At 48.1% G+C, this 23,441-nt stretch overlaps 1 protein-coding gene and 1 long non-coding RNA gene across 16 annotated transcripts in view; both read left to right on the top strand.

Annotated features, from left to right (window-relative positions):
- Window positions 1–10,958, top strand: part of LOC128930527 (uncharacterized) — an 85,873-nt gene extending 74,915 nt beyond the window's left edge. Inside the window, exons 4-5 of one of the 2 annotated variants that reach the window (XR_013530881.1) lie at window positions 8,702–8,827; window positions 10,168–10,958. This is a non-coding gene — a long non-coding RNA (uncharacterized LOC128930527). Of the gene's footprint in view, window positions 1–8,701; window positions 8,828–10,102 lie in introns of both variants that reach the window. The other variant, XR_013530880.1, reaches the window with a different exon arrangement.
- A 4,607-nt stretch (window positions 10,959–15,565) lies between these two features.
- The window catches only part of CACNA1A (calcium voltage-gated channel subunit alpha1 A), a 424,329-nt gene continuing 416,453 nt past the window's right edge, over window positions 15,566–23,441 (top strand). For all 14 annotated transcript variants that reach the window (XM_078360721.1, XM_078360718.1, XM_078360717.1 and 11 more), the window contains exon 1: window positions 15,566–15,795. The gene's annotated coding sequence lies outside the window, so the exon portion shown is untranslated. The remainder of the gene's footprint in view (window positions 15,796–23,441) is intronic.

Below are 23,441 nucleotides of genomic sequence, written 5' to 3'. Positions count from 1 at the left end.
AATGCCGTGAAGTCAGACAAACTTTTTCTAAAGTTTCTGGGACAAAACTGATAGCTCAGGGCTACTATTACAAGATGCAGTAGAATGGTGTAGATATTTCATCTTGTCATGTCCGCTGGGCCTTGTTCCATGGTTTCAAACTCTTATGGAACCATAAATAATGTTCAAGAATAATTAAAGAAAGAAGAAAACTCATGGCTTTCGTATGTATGTAAAGTGAACACGTGTTAAAGATTTTATCTTCCTCATGAATGAGGGAACCGATGTTACCACTCATTCAAGGGAGCATTCAAATAAAATACAGTTATGGATCAGAAACACGGAAATGATTGCGCAAACTGAGCTCTTCCATAGTGGTGGAGAGAAGTAGGTCGAACTTCTGGTGGACATCACAGCTTTTTCATGTCTACAAAAAAGGATTAGGTTGCATTGCTCTCAGTTATCCAGAACTTGCAGAATTGTAAAATGGGTCAAAGGCAAGGAAAGACTCAAATCGGGTAACTTGGAAGAGCGTTCTTTACCCTATGGGTTCCCGAGCTTTTTCTGTACAGGGCCAGGTAGTAAATACCTTAGGCTTTGCTAGACATGTGGTCTACGTGGCCGCCCTGCCATTGCAGTGGGAACACAGCTGCAGAAAGTATAAACAAGGCTGGGTGCGGTGGCTCACGCCTGTAATCCCGGTGCTTTGGGAGGCTAAGGCAGGAGGATCGCAGGCCAGGGGTTTGAGACCAGCCTGGCCAACGTGGTGAAACCCTGTCTTGACTAAAAATACAAAAATTATCCAGGTGTGGTGGTGTGCACCTGTAATCCCAACTACTTGGGAGGCTGAGGCAGGAGAATCACTTGAACCTGGGAGGCGAAGGTTGCAGTGAGCCGAGATTGCGCCACTGCACTCCAGCTTGGATGACAGAGCAAGACTTGTTCTCAAAAAAAAAAAAAAAGGCTGGGCATGGTGGCTCACACCTGTAATCCTAGCACTTTGGGAGGCTGAGGTGGCTGGATCACCTGAGGTCAGGAGTTCAAGACCTGCCTGGCCATCATGGTGAAACCCCATCTTTTAAAAAAAAAAAGAAAAGAAAATATAAACAAATAGGAGTGGCTGGATTTGGTCTCTGGGCTGTTTGCCAGTTCTTCCCCTAGATGGTGTCTGACTTTCCACGGAAGCAAACTCTTTTCCTCTGTTCAGGTGTGATGGCTTGTGCCTCTAATCCTAGCACTTTGGGAGGCCAAGGCAGGAGGATCATTTGGGCCCAGGAGTATAAGACCTGCCTGAGTTACATAGTAAGACCCCATCTCTACAAAAAGTCCTGGTCAACATGGTGAAACCCTGTCTCTACTAAAAATACAAAAAATTAGCTGGGCATGGTGGCGCGTGCCTGTAATCCCAGCTACTCAGGAGGCTGAGGCAGGAGAATTGCCTGAACCCAGGAGGCGGAGGTTGCAGTGAGCTGAGATCGCGCCATTGCACTCCAGCCTGGGTAACAAGAATGAAACTCTGTCTCAAAAAAAAAAAAAAAAAAAAAAAAAATTAGCCAGGCATGGTGGCACACTCTGTTAGTCCCAGCTACTAGGGAGGCTGAGATAGGAGGATTGCATGAGCTTGGGAGGTCAAGGCTGCAAGGAACTGTGATTGTGCCACTGAACTCCAGACTTGGTGACAGAGGGAGACCCTGTCTCAAAAAAAAAAGTATAACAAAAATTTTCCCTTGCAATAAGACAGTGCCACAGTGCCAAGAAGTTTTAAAAAATATACTAAGAAGATGACTGGCATTAAAACATGACTTTGAAATTCATGAATTATGCAGCAATAAGCTCGATTCATTCATGGTGAATTACACCTTTCTTCTAATGTACTGGATTTAGGAGGAGTTTGTTGGAAATCTCACGGAAAGGTAAAGCTCTGGTCAGCTTTACTTTTTTTTCTCTTTTATTTATTTATTTTTTTGAGACGGAGTTTCGCTCTTGTTACCCAGGCTGGAGTGCAATGGCGTGATCTCGGCTCATCGCAACCTCCGCCTCCTGGGTTCAGGCAATTCTCCTGCTTCAGCCTCCTGAGTAGCTGGGATTACAGGCACGCACCACCATGCCCAGCTAATTTTTTGTATTTTTAGTAGAGACGGGATTCCACCATGTTGACCAGGATGGTCTCGATCTCTTGACCTTGTGATCCACCCGCCTCGGCCTCCCAAAGTGCTGGGATTACAGACATGAGCCACTGCGCCCGGCCCCTTCTGCTTTTCTCTCGGCCCCTTCTGCTTTTCTCTCTCCTTGCTGCAGGATGCTCTAATCACGAGCCCAGGATGAATTTTGTGCACTGTGGGGTGTTTGCTCTATTTATTTGGCAACTTTGTTTCCCTTTAAGGGAGGCTATGATCACCTATCTAACCTATCTCACAGTGACCTTCACCCCTCTTTGGGAAGTATTCTCCAACCAAAGGAAGGGTTCTGGAAGCTATGTTGGTACGATGCTGTCACTCCTCCCATCCTCTCGCCCTCCTCCCAGCAGAATTGATCAGACTGGGGAGGGCATCTCACCCAAACCATCTATTTCAGAGCCTTTCCTTTCTTTTGGAATTGACACTAAAAGGTTCTTTGGTTTATCCCAGATAGGTTTCTTGATTGAAGGCACCACGGGGGGGACTGTCTGTATTTCATTTCCGACAGACTGCTGTTTAAGAAAACAATACACACACGAGTGCTTAGCTGCGCCCGGCACTAGGCACTTACCTCATTTCCTTATGCCAGCTCTATAATTCAGGTCCCATGACTATCCGCATTTTACAGAGAAGAAAACTGAGACTCAGATTAAAGACCTTGTCCAAGGCCAGCTGTGGTGGGAGCTCCTATAGTCCCAGCTACTCGGGAGGCTGAGGTGGGAGGATCCCTTGAGGCAGCTGCATGTAAGCTCTGATGATGCCACCAAACTCCAGCCTCAGCAATAGCTGGAATTTTTTTTTTTTTTTCTTTTTGAGATAGAGTATCATTCTGTCACCCAGCCTGGAGTGCAGTGGCGCGATCTCAGCTCACTGCAACTTCTGACTCCTGGTTTCAAGTGATTCTCCTGCCTCAGTCTCCCGGGTAGTTGGGATTACAGGCACCCTGCCACCACGCTTGTCTAATTTTTTGTATTTTTAGTAGAGACAGGGTTTCGCTATGTTGGCCAGGCTGCTCTTGAACTCCTGACCTTAGGTGATCTACCTGTTTCAGCCTCCCAAACTGCTGGGATTACAGGCGTGAGCCACTGTGCCTGGCCAGAAAATTTTAAACATTACTCAGGCATAGTCTTACATGCCTGTATTCATAGCTACGTGCGTGGCTGACATTGGGGGAATAGTCGAACCCAGGAGTTCGAGGCTGCAGTGAGCTGTGATCATGCCACTGCACTCCAGGCTGGGCAGCAGAGCAAGACCTTGTATCTAAAATTAATCATAATAGCAATAATAAATAAAGACCTTATACAAGAGCACAAAGTCAGAAAGAAGCAGAACCAAGACTTGAACCCAGGTCTGCCTCTCACATGGTTAACCCCAGTGCTAAACATTCTGCCATCACATGGTAGGAGCTCCATGAATATTTGAGGATGAATAAAAGGACGAATGCAGAGTGAGAGGATTAGATAGCGATGCATAGACATGAAGCAGCTACTGCATTCAAATGGTTTTATGATGAGAGGCCGAGGCGGGCGGATCACGAGGTCAAGAGATCGAGACCATCCTGGCCAACAAGGCGAAACCCCGTCTCTACTAAAAATACAAAAATTAGCCGGGCGTGGTGGCAGGCACCTGTTTCACCTTGTTGGCCAAGATGGTCTTGATGCTTGACCTTGTAGTATCGGAGGTATGGCTCAGCCTTTCGGACGTATCATCAGCCTCAGCATGATTCTGCATAGATTGCCTTTAGGTAGTTTCTGCTACATACCTCCAAAAAAATCCAAATAAATATAAGCATGCATGTTGATTTTAAAATAATCTTAGGCGGTGCATAGTGGCTCACACTGGTAATCCTAGCACTTTGGGAGGCCGAGGCGGGTCCCTGGAGCTCAGGAGTTCAAGACCAGCCTAGGCCACAAAGTGAGACCTTGTCTCTAATTAAACAACAAAAAAAAGTAAACTAATTTTATTTAAAATAAAATTAACTGTAAAATAAAATGAGTTATTTTATTGCGAATGTAAAATCATAAAACTAATAGTTTTCATTTTATTTTTCATTACTTTTAATAAAATTAATAATATGAATATTTAATCCCAGCATATTGGGAGGCCAAGGCAGGAGGATTGCTTGAGGCCAAGAACTCAGAACCACTCTGGGCTGCATAGGGAGACCTTCTCTCTACCAAAGATAAAATAAAAAGAATATGAAGATTAGCAATATTGAATATTATTTAACAAGTACATATTAGATTTAATATAATACATTACCGATTAATATATAATCACATATATTAAAGTATTACTATTTAATATTAAAATGATAATATTAAAAGATTCATATAATTTTGGTTTACTGCAATTTTTAAACAATGTGCATACCCACAGCAGAGTAAATTCTTAGGGTTTTTTCTTGTGTGTGTGTGTGTGTGACAGAGTCTTGCTCTGTCACCAGGCGCTAGGCTGGAGTGCAATGGTGTAATCTTGGCTCTCTGCAATCTCCGCCTCTGGGGTTCAAGCGATTCTCCTTCCTCAGCCTCCCGAGTAGCTGGGATTACAGGCAGGAGCTACTGCACCCAGCTAATTTTTGTATTTTTTAGTAGAGGTGGGGTTTGTTGACCAGGATGGTCTTGATCTCTTGACCTTGTGATCAGCCCGCCTCGGCCTCCCAAAGTGCTGGGATTACAGGTGTGAGTCAGCACACCCCGCCATTCTTGGGTTTTTTTGAGGCAGGGTCGTGCCCTGTCACCCAGGCTGGAGTGCAGTGGTGCAATCATAGCCCACTGCAGCCTCAAACTTCCAGGCTCAAATGATCCTCCCACCTATCTCTGCCTCCTAAGTAGCTGTGACTACAGGCATGCGCCACCACGCCTGGCTAATTTTTGAATTTTTTTTTTTTTTGAGATAGAGTCTCAATCTGTCACTCAGTCTGGAGTGCAGTGGCACAATCTCAGCTCACTGCACCCTCTGCCTCTCAGGTTCAAGCTATTCTCCTGCCTTAGTCTCCCGGCTAATTTTTGCATTTTTAGTAGAGGCGGGGTTTCACCATGTTGTTGAGGCTGTTCTTGAACTCCTGACCGCAAGTGATCCACCTGTCTCGACCTCCCAAAGTGCTGAGATTATAGGCGTGAGCGGTCACACCTGGCTGAAATGGGGTTTTATCATCTTGCCCAGGCTGGTCTTCAACTGCTGGGTTCAAGCAATCTGCCCGCCTTGGCCTCCCAAAGTGTTGGGATTACAGGCATACCACTGCACCCGGCCCAACAGTAAATTAATGTCTGTTTCCCATGTCCCAGAGCACACTGGATATGACCTGTATGTGTATGTTTTCAATGTCCAGAAAAGAGACGAGTTCCCCTGTGCTTGCCTTGGACTAGTGGAGTCTTCCTGGTACCCTGACCCTAGGTGCGGTCCTACCAGGATCTCTACTTTTTTTTCTTGACATGGAGTCTCGCTCTGTCACCAGAGCTGGAGTGCAATGGTGCGATCTCAGCTCACTGCGACTTCCACCTGTTTGTGCTGGGAACGTTCACCATCCTCCTCCTAGCTATTGGGAACTGTGTTATTGTTAGGTATGGTCACCCTACAGTGGTATAGGACACTAGCACTTACTCCTCCTGTCCAGCTGTAGCTGCCACCTTTGAGACTATGAGGTGATTAAATTCAAGGAGAAAATCCAACATAGGATGGTGGGTGAAAGAAGGGGAGAAGAATGGCTTTTTATTTCATTTATTTATTTTTTTGAGACAGTCTGGCTCTGTCACCCAGGCTGGGGTGCAGTGGCATGATCTTGGCTCACTGCAACCTCTGCCTGCTGGGATCAAGTGATTCTCCTGCTTCAGCCTCCGGAGTAGCTGGGACTACAGGTGCACACCACCACGCCTGGCTAATTTTTGTATTTTTAGTAGAGACAGGGTTTCAGCTTGTTGGCCAGGATGGTCTTGATCTCTTGACCTCATGATTCACCCGCCTCGGCCTCCCAGAGCGCTGGGATTACAGGTGTGAGGCACTGCGCCCAGCCCAGGATTCCTAGTTTATACAGAGAGCATCAATTCCTACTCATCATCTTGCAAAGACGTGAGGCCTCATCTCACACCTTGAGGTATGCCCAGTATGCCCCCCATCCACCCCCTCACTCCCACACCCTAAAAACATCTGCAGTGCCATCTTGCATGCCCACTTCCTGACTCTCAGCGGTGTCTTCATCTGTGACCCCAGGCATTCCTTTCATCTCCTTAAAGCTTACCCTTGCATGTGTATGCAGAGGACATCATTAGACATTAGGGAAATGCAAATTCAAACCCCAGGCAGATGTCAACACACATCCACTAGAACAGTTAGAATCAAAAAGACGGCGATTTGAGTGCTGGCCAGGATGTGCAGTGACGCACACACTGTTGGTAGGTGACAGTCTGGTAGCTTTTTTTATTTTTTTGAGATGGAGTCTTGCTCAGTTGCCAGGCTGGAGTGCAGTGGCATGATCTCGGCTCATTGCACCCTCTGCCTCCTCGGTTCAATTGGTTCTCCTGCCTCAGCTTCCCGAGTAGCTAGGACTACAGGTGCCCGCCACCATGCCCAGCTAATTTTTGTAATGTTGGTAGAGATGGGGTCTCACTATGTTGGCCAGGATGGCCTTGATTTCTCGACCTCGTGATCTGCCCGCCTCAGCTTCCCAAAGTGCTGGGATTACAGGTGTGAGCCATCACACCTGGCCTGCTTCTTATGGGGCTAAACAGACAATCACCAGGTGACTCAACAGTTCTGCTCTTTGGTATTTACCCAGGATCCCCACAAAAGCTTTTTGTTCGTTCGTTTATTTGTTTTTTGAGACAGAGTCTCACTCTGTCACCCAGGCTGGAGTGCAACGGTACAATCTCGGCTCACTGCAACCTCTGCCTCCCAGGTTCAAGCAATTCTCCCACCTCAGCCTCCCGAGTAGCTGGGACTACAGGCATGCATCAACATGCTGTGCTCAATTTTGTGATTTTTTTTTTTTTTTTTTAAATAAAGAACAGATGGGCAAGGGCCCTAGCTAGTTCTCTCAAGCCCTTATAGAAGACACGAATCCCATTCAGAGGGGCAGAGTCCTCCTGACTTAATGACCTCCTAAAGGCCCCACTTCTTAACACTATCCCACTGGGTCTTAGGAGCCAACATTTCAATTTGGGTGCAAACATAGATTCAAATCGTAGTAGTCCCTAGTCCAATATGACTGCTATCCTCATAGAAGGAGGAGAATTTTGAACTTAGGCAGTGGACACACACAGGAAGGAAGGAAGGAAGGAAGGAAAGGAAGGAAGGAAGGAAGGGAGGAAGGGAGAGACAGAAAGAGAAAGGAAGTAAGGAAAGAGAGAGGAAGGAAGGAAGAAAGAGTGGAAGGAAAGAAGGAAGGAAGGAGAGTGTGTGGGAAGTATAAAAGTTTTTCTTTAAAGTTTTCTTTTTTGTTAAAGAAATAAGTGTGCTAATAACTTTGTTAAACCCTGGTAGCTGTTAAACATGCTATGCTTACAGGCACGTGGTACATTCTATGTTCTTGTACTTTAACCAAAATGTCTCTGCTAAACATGCTCACAGGCATGTCCCAGCTCTCCATTGCTTTTACCTGTTTTAAAAAAAGTTTGAGTTGTTAGCCAGTCGGGTTTTAGTTTAAATTGTAAGGTCTAACTCCAGCCAATGGAAATGAAACAGAGCAGTAAGAACAACCCAAATGTATAAGGAATAAATTTGTGTGTTTTCCTTTGTTCCTTGTGGCGCAATGGCTAATGCAAGTCCCCTCCCTGCGGTCCAGGAAGTAAAAATTGCATTACTAAAAAAATCCTTTGTCTCAGTGCTGATTTTTCTTTGCAGCACCAAGCATCTATTTCCAACAGAGAGACAGAGGGGAAGAAAGGAAAGAAGGAAGGAATGAAGGAAGAAAGGAAGGAAGGAAAGAGAGACAGTGGAAGGAAGGAAGGAAGGAATGATAAGAGAGAGGAAGGAAGGAAGGAAAGGAAGAGAAACCGTGGCACTAGGAAGTGGTAAAGTTGGGGTGTGAGCACAGAAGGGTTCTATTTCAGAGCCTGTGTGTCTTCTCGCAGTTTAGACAATTGATCCACGCAGGCGAGGAGAGCGCACACTTTATCTCACATATTATTTCTTGGTTTCCTGATCTAATTGTCCCTCCCTCACTGTTAATGGATAACTGGACTTTGCCCAGGATAGGCAAGCAGCGATTGTCTTGCCTGGGCCAACGGCAGAGGCATTCACAGTGCCGATGGGGGACGGTGCCAGATTTCCCAGTAGCGCTCTGGGTGCGGGGCGTCAGCTGCTGGGCTCAGAGAGACCTCTGCCCCAGTGGAGGGCATTATACATGTGGCCAGCTGCCTGCTCTTCCGGCCAAGAGAAACACGGTCAGAACATAAACAGTATCCTAACAGCACTCCACTCACAGTGGAGCTGGCTCAAAAGCAGCTGTCACCAGGAACCTAAGTGCATAAAAAAGCATAGTCCTTGAGGCTGACTGGGGGCTTCCCTGGAGAATCAGTTTTCCTTTTTGTATCTGTTTCCTCTGGTAGCCAGAGAAGAAAACAAAGAAGAATCAGATCAGCCAAGCGGGCTGCTGAGAAGGATGGCCTGAACTGCAGGGATGCAGGAAGCGCTGAAGATGCTTTGTCAGCTAAGAATTGCTTAAAGGAAAATGGGTAAAGTCCATTGTTCCCTCCAGCTCTAGTCTTTGCCGCGTTCTACCCTCCTTTGTTCCCGAGGCTGACCCCAAAAGACAACATCATTGGGCTCTGTTGCCCATTGGCTTTTGGTTGGCTCAGCCAATGGGAGGTGCTCACAGAAGAAAAGTGGGAGAAGGGGTGGGGTGCGATGGCTCATGCCTGTAATCCCAGCACTTTGGGAGGCTGAAGCAGGAGCATTGGTTGAGGCTGGGAGTATGTGACCAGCCTGGGAAGCATAGGAAAACCCCATCTCTACAAAGAAAGAATAAGAAAAGAGGAAGAAAGAAAGAGAAAGAAAAAGAAAGGAAGAAAGGAAAAAGAGAGAGAGAGAGAAAGGGCCAGGGACAGTGGCTCATGCCTGTAATCCCAGCAGTTTGGGAGGCTGAGGCAGGCAGATCACCTGAGGTCAGAAGTTCGAGATGAGCCTGGCCAACATGGTGAAAACCCATCTCTACTAAAAATACAAAAATTAGCCGGGTATGATGGTGGGCGCCTGTAATCCCAGCTACTCTGGAGGCTGAGGCAAAAGAATTGCCTGAACTTGGGAGGCGGAGGTTGCAGTGAGCCCAGGTCACGCCACTGCACTCCAGCCTGGGCGACAGAGTGAGAGTCCATCTCAAAAGAACAAAAAAAAAAAAAAAAAAGAGAGAGAAAGGAAGGAAGGAAGAAGGAAAGAAAGAAAGAATAGAAAGAAGAAAGAAAGGCAAGAAAAGAATTAGCTGAGTGTGGTGGCACATACTTGTAGTCCCACTTACTTGGGGGCTGAGACGGGAGGATTGCTTGAGCCCGTGAGTTCAAGGCTGCAGGGAGCTATGATCCCATTGCTGCACTCCAGCCCGGGTGACAGAGCAGAGAAAAAAAAAAGTGGGAGAAGGGTGAGGTTGAGGGAATTTGTTTTATTTTGTTTCATGTATTTTTTGAGACAAAGTCTCACTCTGTCACCCAGGTTGGAGTGCAGTGGCACGATCTGGGCTCACTGCAACATCCACCTCCTGGGTTCAAGTGATTCTCCTGCCTCAGCCTCCCGAGTAGCTGGGATTACAGGCACACACCACCACACCTGGCTAATTTTTGTATTTTTTAAAAAAAATTTTTGTATTTTTAATAGAGACAGGGTTTCACCATGTTGGTCAGGCTGGTCTTGAACCCCTGACCTCAGGTGATCTGCCCACTTGGCCTCTCAAAGTGCTGGGATTACAGGCATGAGCCACTGTGTCCAGCCTCTTCTTCTGCCTTTTCGTTCTATTCTAGCCCTCAATGGACTGGAAGATGCCCAGTGCATTGAGGAGGCTGACTCTTCTTTCCTCAATCTACAGATTCCAATGCAAATCTCTTCTGAAAACACAGACACACCCAGAAATAACCTGTAACTCGCTATCTGGGCATCTCTTAGCCCAGTCAAGTTGACCTCAAATTAATCATGACAGCTACCTTATACCTGACCCCAAAACTCAGTGTGGCTTAAAGCAATAGTCATTTATTCCCATGCCCCTGTGCACCGTCGGGGTTTGGCTGATCTGGCTGGGGCTTGGCCGGGCGATTCTGCTGTATGTGTCCCTCCTTTCCTCCTGGGATGGTTGCTTCCGTGGTGAAAGCAGAGGTGCAAGATGGCAGGCAGAGCCACATGTGGATTCTGAATCCTGGGTTGGAACCCACCCCTTGCCATTTCTGCCCACATACCATTGACTGAAGCAAGTCACGTGGCCAAGGCCAAGCAGTGAAGTCCCCACCACCCATGACGAGACCGTCGCCAAGACAGGCACACAGGAAACAGTGACTCACTGGGGCCCATTGTTCAATCTGCTCATGGTCACCAACCCCGGCAGTAAACCCGAGAGTTTAAAAGCTGGTTGACTCAGGATGGTCTCATTTGCGCAAGATGAAAAGCAGGACTTTTCGGCATTTTCAAAGGACTTCCGAGGAGACCAGGATGACTATTTATGTTGATCATCGCAAAGTGAGTCACGCAAGTCACGTGATTTAAAAACAGGAAAATTCAACGCTGACTGCCCAGACATGACTCTGTACCACCACAGCCGCTTACATGACACAGCAGTTTTGAGTTCACAAGGCACTTTAATAAACAATAACATGTCTTATGTTTTACTAGAAACAGTCTTTCTCCTATTATTATCCTAGTTTTGAATAGGTGGCAATGGAGGCTTAAGGGACTTGCCCAAGAGAACACAGCTTGCAAATGTCAGGGCCTGGAATTCACAAAAACACTTTACAGGTAGCAGATGCTAAGTGCTTTGCATGTACTGGAGGTCAGCAAGCTCTGGGCCAGGCACCAAATCCAGCCTATAACCAGTTTTTATAAATAAAGTTTTATTGGCAGAAAGCCATGCTCATTCATTTACATATGGTCAGGGCTGCTGCTACAAGGGTAGAGTCGACTTGTTGCCATAGAGTCCGTGTGACCTGAAAGCCTACAATATTTATTTATTTATTTATCTATTTATTTGAGATGAAGCCTCACTCTTGTCACCCAGCCTGGAGTGCAGTGGCGTGATCTCAGCTCACTACAACCCCTGCCTCCCGGGTTCAAGCAATTCTCCTGCCTCAGCCTCCTGAATAGCTGGGATTACAGGCACGCACCACCATGCCTAACTAATTTTTGTATTTTTAGTAGAGACGGGGTTTGATCATGTTGGTCAGGCTGGTCTCGAACTCTTGACCTCAGGTTATCCTCCCACCTCAGCCTCCCAAAGTGTTGTGATTACAGGTGTGAACCAAAGCACCTGGACAAGTCTAGGATATTTATTATCTGACTTTTTACAAAAAAAAAAAAAGAATGCTGTCTCTTGGCGTGCATGATCTCATGTTTTAATTGAATACATTTTAAAATCAAGTAAAAATTGTATATATATTTATGGATATTTTGATATAGATACATTGTAGAATGGCTATATCAAGCTATTTAACATACACATTTGCTCATACAATCCATATTGTACTCACATGGTTTAAAATTCCCTGAATATAAAAAGGTAAGCAGAGAAAAGTCCCCTCCACCTCCACAGAGATCCCCTATGACTGGTTTTCATGTGTCTTTCAGAGATGGTTTTTGTGTTAGTCTTTTTTCTGTTGTTTACAACAGAATACCTGAGTCTGGGCTGGGCATGGTGGTTGACGCCTGTAATCCCAGCACTTTGGGAGGCCAAGGCTGGAGGACTGCTTGAGCCTAGGAGTTTGAGACCAGCCTGAGCAACATGGCGAAACCTTATCGCTAGAAAACATTAAAAAAATTAGCTGGGTGGGATGATGTGTGCCTGTAATCCCACCTACTTGGGGAGCTGAAGTGGGAGTATCACTTGAGCCAGAGATGTTGAGGCTGCAGTGAGCTGTGACTGCACCACTGAACTCCAGCCTGGGCAACAGAGCGAGACTCTGTCTCAAAAAAAAAAAAAGTATTCCTGAAACTGGGTAATTTATAAAGAAAAGGAATTAATTTCTTCCAGTTATGGAGGCTGAGGAGTTCAAGGTCAAGAGGCCAAATCTGGGACGGGCCTCCATGCTAGCGGGGATTCTGCAGAGTCCCAAGTCAGTGCAGGGGATGCCATGGTGAGGAGCTGAGTGTGCAAGCTCAGTCTCCCCTCTTCCTCCCCTCCCCTCCCCTCTCCTTCCCTCCTCCTCCCCTCCCCTCTCCTTCCCTCCTCCTCCCCTCCCCTCCCTTCCCTTCTCCTCCCCTCCCCTCCCTTCCCCTCCCCTCCCCTCCTTTCCCCTCTCCTTTCCTCCTCCTCTCCTTCCCTCCCCTCCCGTCCTCCTCTCCTTCCCCTCTCTTTTCCTCCTCCCTCCTTCCCTCTCCTCCCCTCCTCCTTCCTTCCTCCTCCCCTCTCCTCCCCTCTTCCCCTCCCTTCCCTCCCCTCTTCCTCCCCTCTCCTCCCCTCCTCCTCTCCTCCTCCCTTCCTCTTCTCCTCCCCTCCCTTCCTCTTCTCCTCCCCTCCCCTCCTCTTCCTCCTTCCCTCCCCTCCCCTCCCCTCCCCTCCCCTCCCCTCCCACTCCTCTTGTGAGACAAGTCTTGCTCTGTTGCCCAGGCTGGAGTGCAGTGGCATGATCATAGCTCACTGCAGCCTCAACTTCCCAGGCTCAGGTGATTCTCCCACCTCAACCTCTCAAGTAGCTGGGACCTCAGGCGTGCATCACTACACCCAGTTAATTTTTGCATTTTTTGTAGAGACAAGGTTTTGCCATGTTGCCAAGGCTGGTCTCTAACTCTTGGACTCAAGTGATTCTCTTGCCTCAGCCTCCCAAACAGCTGGGATTACAGCTGTGAGCCACCCTCACGCCTGGCCAATTAGCAATTTTCTGCTGTTCAGGTGTATCTTTTCTCTTTTTTGGTGATTTTTTTTTTTTTTTTAAATACAGGTGAAATTCACATAACATAAACTTAACTATTTTAAAATACAATTCCAGCCAGGTGTGGTGGCTCATGCCTATAATCCCAGCACTATAGGAGGCCAAGGCGGGCAGATCACTTGAGGTTAGGAGTTCGAGACCAGCCTGGCCAACATGGTGCAAACTAGTCTCTAATAAAAATACAAAAATTAGCTGGGTGTGGTGGTGGTCTTCTGTAATCCCAGCTACTCGGGAGGCTGAGGCAGGAGAATCGCTTGAACCCAGGAGGTGGAGGCGGAGGTTGCAGTGAGCCGAGATTGCCCCACTGCACTCCAGCCTGGGTGATGACAGAGCAAGACTCTGTCTCAGATAAATAAAATAAAATGCTATTTCATAATACATTCACAATGTTCTGCAACCATCACCTCTATCTAGTTCTAGAAAAAATTTTTTTTTGAGATGGAGTTTCACTCTTGTTGCCCAGGCTGGAGTGCAGTGGCACAATCTCAGCTCACCATAACCTCCGCTTCCCGGGTTCAAGTGATTCTCCTGCCTCAGCCTCCTGAGTAGCTGGGATTACAGGCATGTGCCACCACCACACCTGGCTAATTTTGTAATTTTTTGGTAGAGACAGGGTTTCACCACCATGTTGGTCAGGCTGGTCTCGAACTCCTGACCTCGTGATTCACCCTCCTTGGCCTCCCAAAGTGCTTGAATTACAAACATGAGCCACTGTGCCCGGCAAGTTCCAGAACATTTCCATGACTGAGAAAGGAAACCCCATCCCTGTCAGCAGTCCCTCTCCCCTGTCTCTGATAATCACTAACCTATTTTCCATCGCTATGGATCTGCCTATTCTGGACATTTTGTATGAATGGAATCACACAACCATGTGGTCTTTCATGTCTGGATTCTTTCATTCAACATCATGTTTTTGAGGTTCATCCACTTTGCAGCGTGGATCAGTGCCTCATTCCTTTTCATGGCTGAATAATATTCCATTGCATAGCTATACCATATTTTATTTATCCCATGCTGTTTCCTGGAGTTTCTAAAAAAAGCAAATCCAGATATTATATCACCTTATCCATAAATACTTCCATATGCATCTGTAACAGATAAATACTTTTTTTGTTGTTTGAAACGGAGTCTTGCTCTGTTGCCCAGGCTCAAGTACGGTGGTGCTATCTTGGCTCACTGCAACCTCTACTTCCTGGGTTGAAGCAATTCTCCTGTCTCGGCCTCCCAAGTAGCTGGGATTACAGGTGCTCGCTATCACACCGGGCTAATTTTTGTATTTTTAGTAAAGACGGGGTTTCGCCATGTTGGCCAGGTTGTTCTTGAACTCCTGACCTTGTGATCCACCCACCTCAGCCTCCCAAAGTGGTGGGATTACAGGCCCGAGCCACCGTACCCGGCTTACAGATAAACACTTTTAAAGAACAATATAACCAAATACCACCAAGAGTTCTTACAAAACTCACTTGAATTCCTTAAAACCCCCTAGCATCCGGTCAAGTCTGATTTTCCCCACCTGTCTAAATGCTGCTTTTTTCTTAACAAGGTAGATCCTCCCATTGTGGCTTAGCCTGGGCGGGGGGGGGGAATTTGAGACTCTCAGTGCCCTTGAGGCTTCATATAGGAAAAACACAACCCCCATATTTAACAGGGGGCGCCTTTGAAAAGATTGCAAACAAACTTACCAACTCGCAATCGATGGCTGTTTGGCATGAAAGGACTCAACTTTCCCTTTCCCCGCCTTGCTTTTCTAACAATACAACCCCTCTGCCTGAGGGAGATCAGCGTCCGGGGAAGTTGTTTCCAGAATGAACACAGCAGACTCAGAGGAGGTTCGCAGCTGTCCTCTAATTCTCATTTTTCTAAGAGCATAAATAATTTAGGTTGCAATGGGGCGGGGTGGAGATGGTTAAATTATACCACGATTCCATATCCCTGCTGCCTGTTCTACACGCCCCCTCCCCGGACCCCCGACAGGAACCAGTGGAGGAGAGAGAATTCTCTTCTTACCACCGTTCCTCTGCTCTTTAAGGGAAGCCCAAATGGTGGGGAAAGGTCTTTCTGAGACAACACCTCTGCCCTGTGCTGGGAGGTCACGGTGCCGCGTTAAGGGGTGCAGAGAAAAGAGCAAGAAATCGTGAATTACTTTCCCCCTGAGGAGCCGTGGGCTGACTTGCTCTCAGCTTCTGCCGGGATTGATCTCCTCAGGCTGGGTCCCCATGTAGCAGTTTGCTGAAGATGGTCAGGAGCTAATGACCGGTCCTCCTTTCCCTCCTCCCAGCATCAGGGAAACCTCCTCCTCCTCTTTCTTTTTTTTTTCCTCCTTGGCAACTGGTACAGCATCCCCGTTCACTGTCTGCTTTTGTGGGGAGCCCTCTGCTCAGAAAACTGCTCCTCTTGGCACCCACGTTTCTCCCTCCTCTCTGTGGGCCACCCTTCTTCTTTCCATTGGGTGGGCCATGGAGGCATGGACTTCAGAGGGCTTGGACCCCTGGGTGCTGACGAGGTGGGACCCTCGGGACCCCTGGAGGACTCGGAGCGCTGACCACTAGCCATGTCCCCTGAGCTGCAGCGCTGATGCCATACAGGTGAGTGGGACGTCGGAGGGGTGGGGACACTGCAGGCAGAGTCCTGCAGGGAGTTTAATCTTTTTTCTTCGCTGCAAATTACGTCCATCTGCAAAGATAGAAATACAAAGATCTTCCCCGGCTCCCTCTGTGAAGAGTTTTTCCTCATGGGTGGGCAGTTTATTTCCAGGTTTCACTCCCTTCTGTCTTATTTCTCTGGCTGGGAGGAAGGGGGTTGGGGGCAGACTCTTCATTTCCAGCGTATTCCTGTTTCTTTCTTAAAAATCCATTTTCATTCAATTGCCCTTGGCAACCCCCCTCCCGGCAACCAACGTCTTTGCCATCTGCCCTGAGCATGTGACATTTTCCCAAGAACGAGCATTTCTGTCCTAAGTCAGAGTCTACTTTTTTTACATTCCCCTCCCACACCGCCCCATTCAAGCCCACATTTTAAGTCTGGTGCTGCTTTGAACAAGTGACAACATTGAGAATCAGGCAGTACCTCCTCACCGCCCCACCCCCCACAACTGCCCATGGCTTTGGGGACCCCGAACAAAGTTCCCGATGCCCCCTGGCTGGGCCTTGTTTGCTGCGATCAACGCGGCGTGAAGGTGTTGGGAAAAGAGAGAGAAATGGCAGATTGAGTTTAGTTAGGCTGTTGAGGGTAATTACGTTGTCTTAGGAAAGCACGTCTTCCTTTTAGTATTTGATATCCTTGCCCCACTGGAAGGAAAAGCAGAGAAAGAGCTGGACACCCCCTCTGAGCCATCCCCCTCGCCCCTCCCCCTTTCTCTCGAATTTTGGACCGAGTTGTCTCTCTGGGTGGCTTTTGTTTCTCAAGAAGTGAGAAAAACTGGCAGGAGAATTCCTCTTCTCCCCTCTCCTTCCTTTGAAGCCAACAGCTTCGTACAACAGATGCTGCCGGGTGCTGTGGGGCGTGGGGATCACGTTGACTGCTCGACTCTTTTCTTAGAGGCCCCTGAGAGATTGACCCGGGAGGAGGAGCCAATTTAGAATGTCAACAGGAGGTCAGAGCACCTTCCCAGAGGCCAAACTAATAACAGGGAAGCTTCTATCTCTCCTCCTCCTCCTCAAAGCCCAGGCAAAGTGCCATGGAGGAATCTTCTTCTTCTTCTTCTTTCTTCTTCTTTTTTTTTTGAGAAGGAGTCTTGCTCTGTTGCCCAGGCAGGAGTGCAGTGGTGTGATCTCGGTTCACTGCAACCTCTGCCTCGTGGGTTCAAGCAATTCTATGCCTCAGCCTCCCCAGTAGCTGAGATTACAGGTGCCCGCCACCATCCCCGGCTAATTTTTGTAGTTTTAGTAGAGATGGGGTTTCACCATCTTGGCCAGGCTGGTGTTGAACTCCTGGCCTCGTGATCCACCTGCCTTGGCCTCCCAAAGTGCTGGGATTATAGGTATGGACCACTGTGCCCGGCCTATGGAGGAATCTTGTCTAAGTTTCCCCAACTTAGGGGTCCTGTTCTGTTAGGAGACAATGGCTTCAGGGAAGTCCTGATACATCCCGCACCTGCTCTTTCCCTGAAAGAGTCTCAGGCCACTTGCAGACACCTACAGCTGACACTGACTTCTCCCCCGCCATGTGACCCTCTAGTCCTTCCTCAACACCCCAAGCCCAGGCTGCAGAAAGGCCCCCCAACTCCAGAAGTCTAAGAGGGCTGAGTTTATCCTTGTGTGGATACCCTGTTTTCCTTCAAGACACAGAGATCACAGGAGACATCTCAAGATGTCACTCAGTGCAAATGACACTTTCCCTCCACGTAAGATGGGTTCAGTTCAATCCAGCCTCCCCCAAAAGAAAATGGAAGATCGTCACAGAGTTCAAGAGCGGGAGGGTGGATTTGACATTGAACAAAATTACGGGGCAAATGACCTGTAAAACTAGTGGACATCAAAAGCTCTGACAGAGGGTTTCACTTATGATCATTATTATTTAAAATGTTAGTGTATAGAACCAGAGGGCCCTCTTGGCCCAGGGCAAATAAGGGAGCTTCTATTCCAGGATCTTTCAACGCTAGCTGTTTCCACAGTGACAGACAGACGAGAGCTCTGGGTAAGCGTTTTCTGGCCCCCTTGGGCAAGGCCAAGTTTGTTCAGTGGAGGAGGGAAGACTTAACCCCCTGGGAGGAGATCCTCCTCTCAAAGTGCAGGTCTCGGCTAGTCTCAGGCTCCACTCAGCCCTGCTGAGTTAGAGTCTGCATTTGAACTTGAGGCTGGGTGAGTCATGGGCCGGTCAGCATCTGAGAAGCCCTGGAGGCCACACACTCACTGGCGTGTGACCCAGGGGAGCCAGTCAGCCCCTCTTTGCCTCGGTGCTCCTGGCTGACAGCAAGAATCAGGACGGCACCTGTGTCTTAGCATTGCTGGGAGGCCCAGCCAGGTGACACCCAGTGCCAGGCACCCAGTGTGTGCTCACTAAATGCTTTCACATTACTCTCCAGAGCGTGTGTTTGATTTATTTTTCTTATAAATAAACAGAGGCTCATTGAACCCTCTGCCTCCTGGGTTCAAGCGATTCTCCTGCTTCAGCTTTCCAAGTAGCTGTGATTACAGGCACCAGCCACCATGCCAGGCTAATTTTTGTATTTTTAGTAGAAACAGGGTTTCACCATGTTGGCCAGGAAGATCTGAAACTCCTGACCTCAGGTGATCCACCCACCTCCGCCTCCCAAAGTGCTGGGATCACAGGCGTGAGCCACTGCGCCTGGTCAGTTTGTTTTTAAATTATGGTAAAATACACATAAAGTTTACCATTTTTTAAAATTCTGTTTATTTATTTTTTATTTTTTTGAGACGGAGTTTCGCTCTTATTACCCAGGCTGGAGTGCAATGGTGCAATCTCAGCTCACCGCAACCTCCACCTCCTGGGTTCAGGCAATTCTCCCTCCTCAGCCTCCCGAGTAGCTGGGATTACAGGCGTGCGCCACCATGCCCAGCTAATTTTTTGTATCTTTAGTAGAGACGAGGTTTCACCATGTTGACCAGGATGGTCTCGATCTCTTGACCTCGTGATCCACCCGCCTCGGCCTCCCAAAGTAAGTTTACCATTTTAACCATTTGATTGATTGACTGATTGATTGAGACAGGGTCTCACTCAATGCCCAGGCTGGAGTGCAGTGGCCTGAACTTGGCTCACTGCAGCCTCAACCTCCAGGGCTCAGGTGATCCTCCCACATCAGCCCCCTGAGTACCTGGGACTACAAGCATGTGCCACCATGCCCAGCTAAGTGTTTTTTTTTTTGTAGAGATAGGGTTTTGCCATGTTTCCCAGGCTGGTCTCAAACTCCTGGGCTCACTTAGTCCAGCCACCTCAGCCTCCCAAAGTGCTGGGATTACAGGAGTGAGCCACTGTGTCTGGCCTTCATTTTAACCATTTTAAAGTAAACAATTCAATGGCAATTTACTTCGTTCACAGTGTTGTATCAGCACCTCTAGTTCCTGAAAATTTTCATCCCCCTAAAGGAAAACCCGATCCCCATTCGCAGTCACGGCACAGTTCCGTCTTCTACAGCCCTCGCGGCGACCACTAATCTACTCTCTGTCTCTGTGGACTTCTTCTGCTCTTCATATTTCATGTAAGCGAATCATACAATATTCATTTGTGTGTCTGGCATCTTTCACTTCTGATTTCCATTTTATTTATTTTGTTTTGTGTTATTTTATTTTTGAGATGGTGTTCGCTCTGTCACCGAGGCTGGAGTGCAGTGGTGCCATCTCAGTTCACTGCAATCTCTGCTTCCTGGGTTCAGGTGATTCTCCTGCCTCACAGCCTCTTGAGTAGCTTGGACCACAGGCACGTGCCACCACACCTGGCTAATTTTTATATTTTTTAGTAGAGATGGAGTTTCGCCATCTTGGCCAGGCTGGTCTCGAACTCCTGACCTTGTGATCCACCCATCTTGGACTCCCAAAGTGCTGGGATTACAGGTGTGAGCCACTGCGCCTGGCCCACTACATTTTGTTTTGACCCTCCAAGGGGAGGCAGTTTTTAGGTGATTTCTCTAGAGTCTTAAGATCCCCAGGTGAATGATAATTGGATCACAGTGGTACACAGTTGGTAGTTAATAATTATTTGTTGTACAAACAAAGCACATCAGAATTCAAAATGACCACTGTGGGCTGGGCGCAATGGCTCACGCCTGTAATTCCAGAGCTTTGGGAGGCCAAGGTGGGAGGATTGCTTGAAACTGGGAGTTCAAAACCAGCCTGCGCAACAGAGCAAGATCTCATTTCTATTAAAAAATGAAAAGATTAGCCAGGTGCGGTGGCCAATGCCTGTGGTGCCAGCTGTCGGGAGGCTGAGGTGGGAGGATCGCTTGAGCCCAGGAGTTAGAGACTGCAGGGAGTTCTGATCGTGTTACTGCATCCCAGCCTGGGCAACAGAGCAAGACCCTGTACACACACACACACACACACACACACACACACACACACACAAAATGACCTCTATAATGAATTACTGCTTTAATACAGTAGTATGTTGATGACACACACACACGCTGCCTGGCCTGAGAGAGGGAGATGCTGAAACACCCACCGGTTGCTCAGTATTGAGGAGTCAGGAATACCTAATCGGGAAGAAAAGTCAAGGAGATGGAGTGTAAGCAGTTACCCACCCACTCCCGCCTAAGAATGGCTTCAGAGACAGATGCACGGTTTCGTTTGTGGGAGAAACATTAGAGAAGTACACTCACCGTGCGGGAAGTTTTATTTTTTTCTTGGTAGTCTGCGCTGTTTCCTTTTAGCTCTCCAACGCTGATGAAGTCAAGCAGGTTTGTGGGGTTGTGGGGTGGATGACACGTGGTGCTAAGTGTCCAGGTATTTGGTTCAGTTTCAGTATCGGCCTGATGCCACCGGTTTTGCCCTGCTTGGACAAGAGGAATAATAGATCCACCTTTTTCCTTCCTTCACTCCTTCCTTCCTCCCTCCCTCCCTCCCTCCCTCCCTCCCTTCCCTCCCTTCCCTTCCTCCTTCCCTCCTTTCCTCCTTCCCTCTTTCCCTTTCTTTTCTTTTTCTCCCTTTCTCTTTCTTTTTCTCTTTCTCTCTCTTTCTCCCTTTCTTTCTTTTTCCCTTTCTCTTTCTTTTTTTTATTATTAATGATACTTTATTTTCTAGGATGGCATAATATAATAAAAAGGAGGTTTTTTTTTAAATTGCATTTTAGGTTTTGGGGTACATGTGCAGAACATGCAAGATAGTTGCACAGGTACACACGTGGCAGTGTGATTTGCTGTCTTTCTCCCCTTCACCCACATCTGGCATTTCTCCCCATGCTATCCCTCCCCAGTTCCCCCCTGGCTGTCCCTCCCCTATTCCCCCCAATAGACCCCAGTGTTTAGTGCTCCCCTCCGTGTGTCCATCCCTTTCTCTTTCTTCTGCCTTCCCTCTTTCTTTCTTCTTTCTTTCGCTCTCTCTTCCCCTTCTTTCCTTCCTTCCTTCCCTCTCTCCCTCCCTTCCTTCCCTCCCTCCCCCTTCCCTCCTCTCTCTCTCTCTCTCTTTCTCTCTCTCTGTCTCTCTCATCCTCTCATCTTGCTCTGTCACCCAGGCTGGAATGCAGTGGTTTGATCACAGCTCACTGCAGCCTCAACCTCCAGGGTTCAAGTGGACCTTCTGCTTTCGTCTCCCTCATAGCTGGGACTACAGGTGCGCACCACTACACTTGGCTAATGTATTATTATTTTTCTGTTGAGATGGGGTCTCCCTCTGCTGCCCAGCTGGTCCTAAACTCCTGGCCTCAAGAAATCCTCCCACCTCAGCCTCCCAAATGGTTGGGTTTACAGAGGTGAACCACCGCACCTGGCAACCCACCTTTCAACAATGGTTTATTGAGTTCTTCCTGTTGGCCAGGCACTGTGCTAGACTTTGAGGGTTTAACAGAGAATGAAACTATCATTGTAACTGTATACACAGCAGTGCGGTCCTAACAGCAGCAAACACTCATTTTGGGGCTCACCATGTGCGGGACACTGTCCTGGGCATGCTGCATGGGATTGGGTTATTTCGTCCTCACAATGACACTATGAAGGATGTGCTTTTATGATCCCCATTTTACAGATCAGGAAACTGGCCCAGAGAGAAGTGATTCAGTCAAGGTCACATAGCAGGAGGTGGCTGGTCCCGAACCCAAGCCCAAGCAGGCTGGCTGCAAAGATGGGACTATTTCTCCACCAACTCCTGGCAGCAGTCATTGGTTGAGGAATATTCCAGGGGTAGCACCTGTGACCTGTCCCCTGCAGGTGGGCCTCATCCCGGCAGCCAGAGGAGCCCCAGGTTGGGAGCAGCAGGTGCTAGAGCCACGGGGCCATGGGCAGACGGGAGGTGTGGGCATTGGCAGGATTTTCTTTGTTTTTTATTTTTTTTGAGACTGAGTCTTGCTCTGTCACCTAGGCTGGAGTGCAATGGCATGATCTTGGCTCACTGCAACCTCCACCTCCTGGGTTCAAGCGATTCTCCTGCCTCAGTCTCCCCAATAGCTGGAATTACAGGTGTGCGTCACCACCCGTAATTTATTGGCTAATTTTTTTTTGTATTTTTAATAGAGCAGGGTTTCACTATGTTGGCTAGGCTGGTCTCGAACTCCTGACCTTGTGATGCACCCACCTCGGCCTCCCAAAGTGCTGGGATGACGGGCATGAGTCACTGCACCTGGCCCCGTTTTCTTTTCTCTATCTGACATTCTGTCTATTTCACGAGTGTTTACTGTTTCTCGTCCATCTCCTCCATTAGAACGCCAGCTCCAGGAGGGACTTCTGTTTCTGTTATTCATGTCCTAATCCCCAGTGTTGAGAACAGTGCCTGGCATACAGTAGGTGCTCAATAAATATTGCTGGATGAGGGCCAGGCATGGTGGCTCACTCCTGTAATCCCAGCACTTTGGGAGGCTGAGGTGAGTGTATCACGAGGTCAAGAGATCGAGACCATCTTGGTCAACATGGTGAAACCCCGTCTCTACTAAAAATACAAAAAATTAGCTGGGCATGGTGGCACATGCTTGTAATCCCAGCTACTCAGGAGGCTGAGGCAGGAGAATTGCCTGAACCCAGGGGACCGAGGTTGCGGTGAGCCGAGATCGCGCCATTGCACTCCAGCCTGGGTAACAAGAGCGAAACTCCGTCTCAAAAAAAAAAAAGAAAAAAAATATTGCTGGATGAATGAATGAATGAGGAATGGATGCATGAGTGATGGGGAGGATAACAGAACCACGAAGTGAAGTTGGGAGGAAGAATTCAGCCTGAGATTCAGCCCAATAGCCTGCCTCCCGCCCCGGGGTCTCCTCCCCTCCTTCCTGATTCCTGCAATCCCCCTCAGTGTCCTGGGGCTGCCCAGCTACCCAGCAATCCCGGGCGAGCTGTTCATCTCGGTGGGAGGGTGCATGTTTGTCTCACCACACCGTGATCACACTGTCCAGCTGGTGAAGGAGAAAGTGGGTGGAACACGACACCAGCTGTGACATGGTTTGTTCTCACCAGGGGATGAACACTTCCAGCCACACTCGGGGCTGTGTTGGCTTGCTGGCCTCAGCTTCGGCTCAACCTTGGCCATCTGGCCTGGCATTTTATTTAGCTCTGTTCTTGTGTATGTGGGGTAGTTCTGGAGTTTTGCTCCAAGGGATGAGAGCGTTTGTTAGCCCCAGCTTTGCTTTCTTGTTC

Source organism: Callithrix jacchus, chromosome 22 (assembly GCF_049354715.1).
Source record: "Callithrix jacchus isolate 240 chromosome 22, calJac240_pri, whole genome shotgun sequence".
NCBI classification, from domain to species: domain Eukaryota; kingdom Metazoa; phylum Chordata; class Mammalia; order Primates; family Cebidae; genus Callithrix; species Callithrix jacchus.
This window is presented reverse-complemented; position numbering and strand designations above follow the sequence as displayed.